Genomic DNA, 6,972 nt, shown 5'->3' with positions numbered 1-6,972 from the left:
GGTTGGTCATCCCAGAATCATGTTGTAGGCCGGGAGTTCTTCTACTACCAGGAACTGGACTACCATGTGTCGTCCTACCCCTTTTTCACCCAGGCGGATGGGTAAATCCACTCGTCCCACTGGGTGGACGACTCCTCCTCCAAACCCTACTAAAGGGTGGGATGCCGGATGTATGCAATCAGTCTGATATTTTAATTTTGACAGACATTTTCTACTGATAAGATCTGAGGAGCTTCCAGTATCTATAAGGATTTGACCAACTCTTTGGTTGGCCACTTTACAATCAATAACGATAGGGTCGTCATGCGGCCCCCTTACCCCTCCTAGATCTTCTTCAGTGATGACAATCTCAGGAAATTAATATTTGGAGGGCCGTTCTTGGTGAACGGAATTTACATCTAACCGCCTGATATTGTCTTTGTTGCCCCTAATAGTGGGACCGCCTCCTGCAATGGTGTAGACGACTGCATCATCTGTATCAGAGTTGTCGGCCTGTTGATTCTTTTTGGCCGACTGCTTTTTCGAGGAAGTGTTCCCCGTGGATTTCTTGACATAAGAGTCAAGATCACCTTGCTCAGCCAGGCGGTCCAGATACCGCATAAGACTGATGCATTCGTTGGTGTGATGACCAACATCTTCATGATAATCACAGAATTTTTCTTGGTTCCTGTTGCTTGCAGAACCCTTCATGGGGACCGGCTTCTCAATTGAGATCCGTCCCTTGATTTCCTTTAGGATAGCTTGGCTGTCCTTGCTAAACGCATACTTTGGGGAGTATGGTTTGAATTCTTTTTTCTTCTTCTGGTCCGGCTGTTTAGAGGAATCAGCCGCCCAGACCTCTTTTCTTTTCTTCTCATCTTTGTTCGACAACTGTTTCTGTCGCCCTTCTTTTTTGTCGAACCTTTTCCCGTCCGACTGTTTTGTACTGCAAAGATCAGTCGCCTGTATATAGGCTTCTGCTTCAATCAAGGCCTCTTGAAGAGTCGCCACCCTCTTTCGGACCAAATCAAATTTGAATGTCGATCCGTCTTTGAGGCCTCTGAAAAAGTCAGTATAGGCTACCTCATCCGGTAACCCTTGAATATGTATTCTCATCAGGTTAAACCGCCTGATGTAAGAACGAAGCCCTTCCTTCTCGCCCTGCTGAATTGTTCCTAAATCAAGGGTCGTCTTCTTCGCAGGGATGTTCATGGCAAAGTTGGAGGTGAATAAGTAAGAAAGCGTCATGAAGTTATTCACACAACCAGTCGGCAGGTTGCCGAACCATTGTTGTGCGATTCCTTTGAGAGTCGCTGGGAAACACTTGCACCAAGTGGGATCATCCAACCCTTGAAGGTACATCAGGTTGGTGAATGCCATCAAATGGTCTTCTGGGTTAGTAGTGCCGTCATAGGCGCCTACTAATACATTTTTCACTTTGGCCGGCTAAGCGGCTTCAGCAATTTCCTTGGAGAAGGCCGACGGCTGTTCCCCAAGTCTAAGAAACCGTAGCTGCCAGTCCATAGGTTGGACATTCTTTGCTACATGCCCACCAAATAGAGGTGGCTGCAAAAAATATTGTTGTTGCGGTACAAATGGTAAGTGTGGTACCGCCTGGTCACTATGAAAGCCGGACTGACGGGAGGTACCGCCTGACTGACTCACATGATGCGACTGTATATGCCTCATCGAGGTATTGCGCAGACTGTCTTGGAAGTTTGAAGTAGAGGCCGACTCTGACAATCGGTCGTTCTTCTTCTGTTCTAGCAATAACCGAGCATCTGTGTATGTTTTCTTCGACCCGTTCGCCTGAATATGACGAACAGGTTTCCTCTTTCATGGAGTAGGAAAACGGTATTTTGTGAAATCAAGGGCAGGCGGCTCCCACTTCCTAGAGTTAGGATGAGGGGTCGCCTCTCGCCTTTGAACTGGCTTCCTCTTCCCTGAAGTGGAAGGTTTCTTAGCCAACTGTTCCTTGGCCAGAGCAGGCTTCTTGTTGAGCAACTCTTGAATCTCTCCCTTGAAGCCCCTCATGAAGGTCATGAGTTCGTTCCTTGTAATGGGAGCAGACCCATCAGTCGGCTGCTGCTGAACAGGCGGTGCGCCTGCTGGATCACTGAGTCCAGTTTGAAGATGTTCCCGTTCCCTCCTTTCGGTATGACGGGTGCGTCGGGCCCTTAGGGTCCCGTCTGAAGTTGTGTGAGCTTCAACTTCAAATTCATTCTCAGTATCATGGTCCGACTGAACTTGAGGGTCGTCTAGGGGACGCCTCTCTTCAGGAGTCGGTACAGACGTGGATGCCATCTCAAAAGTACTCTCCCCACAGACGGCGCCAAAATGTTTCGGGGTTTTCTGATGTCCTGCGGGAGAGTTACAATTCCGAGACTGGAACCGGACGCCTGTACCTGCAAAACAAACGGATGCTCCGGATGATTGGAGATCCGCCTCCGACGGTCAAGTTAGTACTTGATTAGGGAGTAATTAATGCGGAAATTAAAGTGATTGGGTCTCTCTAGGTGAGAGTGTTTAATGTGCGTAATCCCCCTTAATGAGGATTAAGGGAGGTATTTATAACCTCGGGAAACGTGCCAATCCTAGGTTTAGGTTAACCTTGGGCTGATTGGGCTTCCCTCGGAAGTTGGGCCTAGGTGGCCGGTTTCTCCATTAGACATGGAGTATGCCACGTGTCATGACATAATAGGTCCAGGGTGGACGAATAAGCGTGTGCCACGTGGCAAGCCCTGACAGTTCCAACTGGGGGACACTTGGCAGGACCTGATTGGCCCACGTGGCGCATTCCGATTGGTGGGAGCAAAATCCCCTAATCAGTAAGCGTGGACGAACATCAGATGTGTGGAGGCATTACACCTTTTTTGATAAGATTGTTGGTCTTGCTCCGATAAGATATGCGCGATGAAATGTTTGCGGTAATGAATATAAAGCACCAGGTAAGGCTGGTACTTCCACTTGTAAAGCTCATACTAAGGCATGCATGGGTAAAAATATACATCATTCTGCAAATCTTGAAAATGTTGAAATATTGTATTGCTGAGCATGATAAGTTTAAGTCCTTGTTGTTGCAATCTTTTTCTGGAATTGAAGGTAGAGTTAGCTTCACTTGTGACTTGTGGACAGCATGCACTAATCGAGGTTATCTCACTTTAACTGCACATTATGTTGATAAAAATTGGTGTCTAAGGTCTAAAAATCTGAATTTTAGATATTGTGGTCCTCCTCATACTGGTGTTGAGATAGAAAAATTTGTGTTTAAACTTATTGGGGAGTGGAACCTTCAGGGTAAAGCTTTTGCAATTACTGTTGATAATGCTCGATCTATGGATGTTATGGTTAAACTTTTGAAGAAAGATTTAATGTTGACTTCTCCTCTTCCTTGTAATGGTAAATTTTTTCATATTCGATGTTCAGCTCATGTCTTGAACATTATTGTTCAAAGAGGTTTGAAAGAAGTTGATAGTAGTGTTCAAAAATTGCGTGAGGTTTGTAAATATATTGATTCTTCGGACTCTAGACTTACTCAATTTGAGCATGCTCTTTCTGAGGTTAACTGTCTATTTAACGGTAAGTTACGTCTTGATGTTGTGACTCGTTGGAATGCCACCTATACGATGCTCCGAAAAGCTTTAGAAGCAAAGGAAGCCTTGAAAGTGGTTATCGATAAGTATATGGGTTATGAATTCAAACTTTCGGATGATGAATGGGATACCCTTGCAAAAATATGTCATTTCCTAAATCCATTTTATGAAATCACTATGTTATTTTCTGGTTCTGAATATCCTACCGCAAATTTGTATTTTGCTAGTGTTTTGAAAATTGAGCACACAATAACTAAAGCCCATATAGACCCTAAACTTGCACCCATGGCAAAAGTTATGCTTGAAAAGTTTGAGGGCTATTGGGATGACTATAGTTTGATCCTTTCAATAGCTATTGTTCTTGATCCTCGCTATAAGCTTTTTCGATTGACGAATATGTTGGAAGTGCTTTATGTTGAGGAGGCATGTGTTGAAAAGGCGAAGGTGATTAAAGATGCTCTTTTGGAGTTGTATAACTTTTATTCTTCTATGTGTTCCGGTTTTAAGTCAAGTACAATTGTTCCCCCCTCCATCCCTATTGGGGTTGATAAATCAAATAGTCTCTTGGATCATGATGATATATTCAAGGTAATCATTTTATGTTTATTGTGGTTTACTAAAATAATAATTATATGTCTTAATTTTTATTATTTAATAAAAGCATATTTTTTTACTTTTCTAGGATGTTGATGTTGATGATAGCCTAAATCGACCATCGATGGAGATTGATAATTATTTGAATACTCCTCGTCAACCATCAATTGAAGGGCAGAATTATGATGTTCTCAAGTATTGGGAATCTCAAATTAATGTGTACCCCATATTAGCTATTATGGCTAGGGATGTTTTGGCCATTCCTATTACATCGGTAGCCTCTGAGTCTTCTTTTAGCATGGGTGGTCTTATTTTAAACAAGTATAGGAGTGCACTTTTGCCTAAGAATGTTGAGGCGTTGGTTACCACACAAAATTGGTTACGTGGTTATGATTGTGATATTGAAGAAGACGTCCTTGAAATTGGTAAAGAGGTGATAGATGAAAGTTTTGCATCTAATTAGAAAGGTATGGATGTTGCTATTTTACTGATGCTTAATTTATATTGTGTTGCTTAATTCAAGCTTTCTTGTTTTTTTTTTTTGTGAGAAAAGTGTAGCTTCATTTCTTACACTAATGATAAGTATAGGGTGCTGCTACTGCTGACTGCTTCTTCTCCTTACTGTTGTTCTGCTGACTTGCTGTGCTGCTGACTTGCTGTGCTGCTGACTTGTTGTTCTTCCATTCTGTTGCTGCTCTTCTTCCATTTTGCTGTTCTGCTGCTCTTCTTCCATTCTGTTGTTCTGCTGCTCTTCTTCCATCGCTGCAGTTCTGCCATTCTGCTGCTGCAGTCTGCAGTGCTGCTGATCTGCCATTCTGCTGCAGACTGTGGTGCTGGTGTTAATCTTGTTATGCTAAAAACTTGTACGATTCTGTTGTTAAAACTTGTTTGTATGGATTGGTTGGTTTGATTTTGTTACTTTGTTGTTAAAAAGTGTTTAATTATGTGTATGGATTTGATTAGTTTGTTTTGGTTTTGTTAAGTTGAAACTTGTTGAATTAGAAGTTTTATAACTTGTTAATGCTATTAATCCTATTATGCTACTGGAATACTGCTATGTTGATGAATAAGGCCCAAAAGGCCAAAAAATTGTAGGTTATTGCCCAAAAAACCAAAATTGCAGATTATTCCCCAAAAATCAAATTAAAGTCAATACTCACGGATTAGCTAACGAAGTGCTATTTCTAAGGGAATTTAGTACTAACTAAGTTACTAAGATATATACAATTAATATGATAAGTATATGGTCTCAAGAAAAATTGATAAGTATGGAATATATGCTAAATATATTCTAAGATTTCTAATACTTAATCCATATAATTACATAAAAAAGTGCACCAAAAAAAATTTATTATTACATACAAAAAAAGCTTGTAAACGGTTCGATTTATAAGCTGTTTGGTTCATAAACGGTTCGTTTTATAAGCAGTTCGGTTCATAAACGGTTCGGTTCATAAACGGTTCGGTTTATAAGCAATTCGGTTTACAATCAGTTCGGTTTTTAAATGGTTCAGTGCAAACGAGTAGCAGTTTGCTAACAGTTCGGTGTAAGCGGTTTTTATGCCAGTTCAAACGGTTTCGGGTTGGAATCGGTTTCGGGTTAGATACGGTTCGGTTCTTTTTCGGTTCGGTTTTCTTTCAGTTCGGTTTATATTTGGTTCGGTTTGTTAACATGTTCGGTTCTTAAACGGTTTAACATTACTCGGATTGGTTCGGTTTCGGATTTACTAAAATGCGGTTCGGGTCGGTTTTCGGTTTCAAAGAAATGGTTTTTAATCAGTTCGGTTCTCATTTGGGTCGGTTGGATTCGGGCAGTTAAACGGTTTCGGTTTGAAATTTGACAGCACTAAGAGTATTAAACAAGGGACCATGTGAACTTGATAAATAGCTAAATCCTCGCTCGGTATTCGCATTTCTACAAGATTACTTCTAGCACTCTTTCCTAATTAATGAGCTAAAACTATTACTTCGTATTGTACGGAGTACTAGATTTGGTTATAGAAAAAATTGGCTCTCATTCATTATTATGTTTAATTTCTTACCTATTTACAATATACGGAAACGTTAATAAATATGACCTAAAAGTTTAAAGTCACTACATTTTGGTGGTCTAATGACTAATACAAAGTAGTACAAAGTAGAAAACTTTTATGAAAGTGTTCAATAAATTGAGCTATTTCCGATAAATTGGGTCAAAAGTGGCCTCATTCATTTTCTTATAGGTTAGCCACTTAAAATCATACAGACTCATATTGATTAAATGTGACATATATGATAACTCTCAATTAAGTTCAACCCAATGTTGGACTACAAAGTCGGGTCGTAGCCATAACTCATAAACCCATTACCACCTTTGCAGGCCTTGTTGGGTTTTTTTTTCCACCTTGATATCGAATTAATCCGAGAAAAAATAATCCGTTAAAATAATCCGACTCCAAGTCGGAGGAGGGTCAGAGTCGGATGCTACAAAAAATCTGAAAAAAAATCCGACTCCGACAAATGTCCGACTCTGACGGATTATCTGACTCTGACTCCAATAGATAGTGGATTTTTATGTGGGTCATGGTGGCATTGGGTGTGGGTTGTAAAGGGCCAAATAGCTCAGTTTCTCAAAGTATATTGAATAACGAAAAAAAACTTGAAGTCGGGTCGGATCGGTGTCGGAGGTCGGATATCGGAGTCGGATGTCGGAGTCGGATTTAATATCCGACTTCATAATCCGCTTCAAGTCCGACCCGTTGTCATCCCTACATAGAACTAGGTATGTACAGCACAATAGAATCTTCTGATATAGTGATATGGGAAG

The sequence above is a fragment of the Chenopodium quinoa genome, unplaced genomic scaffold, assembly GCF_001683475.1.
Source record: "Chenopodium quinoa cultivar QQ74 unplaced genomic scaffold, ASM168347v1, whole genome shotgun sequence".
NCBI classification, from domain to species: Eukaryota; Viridiplantae; Streptophyta; class Magnoliopsida; order Caryophyllales; family Amaranthaceae; genus Chenopodium; species Chenopodium quinoa.
Note: the sequence above shows the minus strand (reverse complement) of the source record.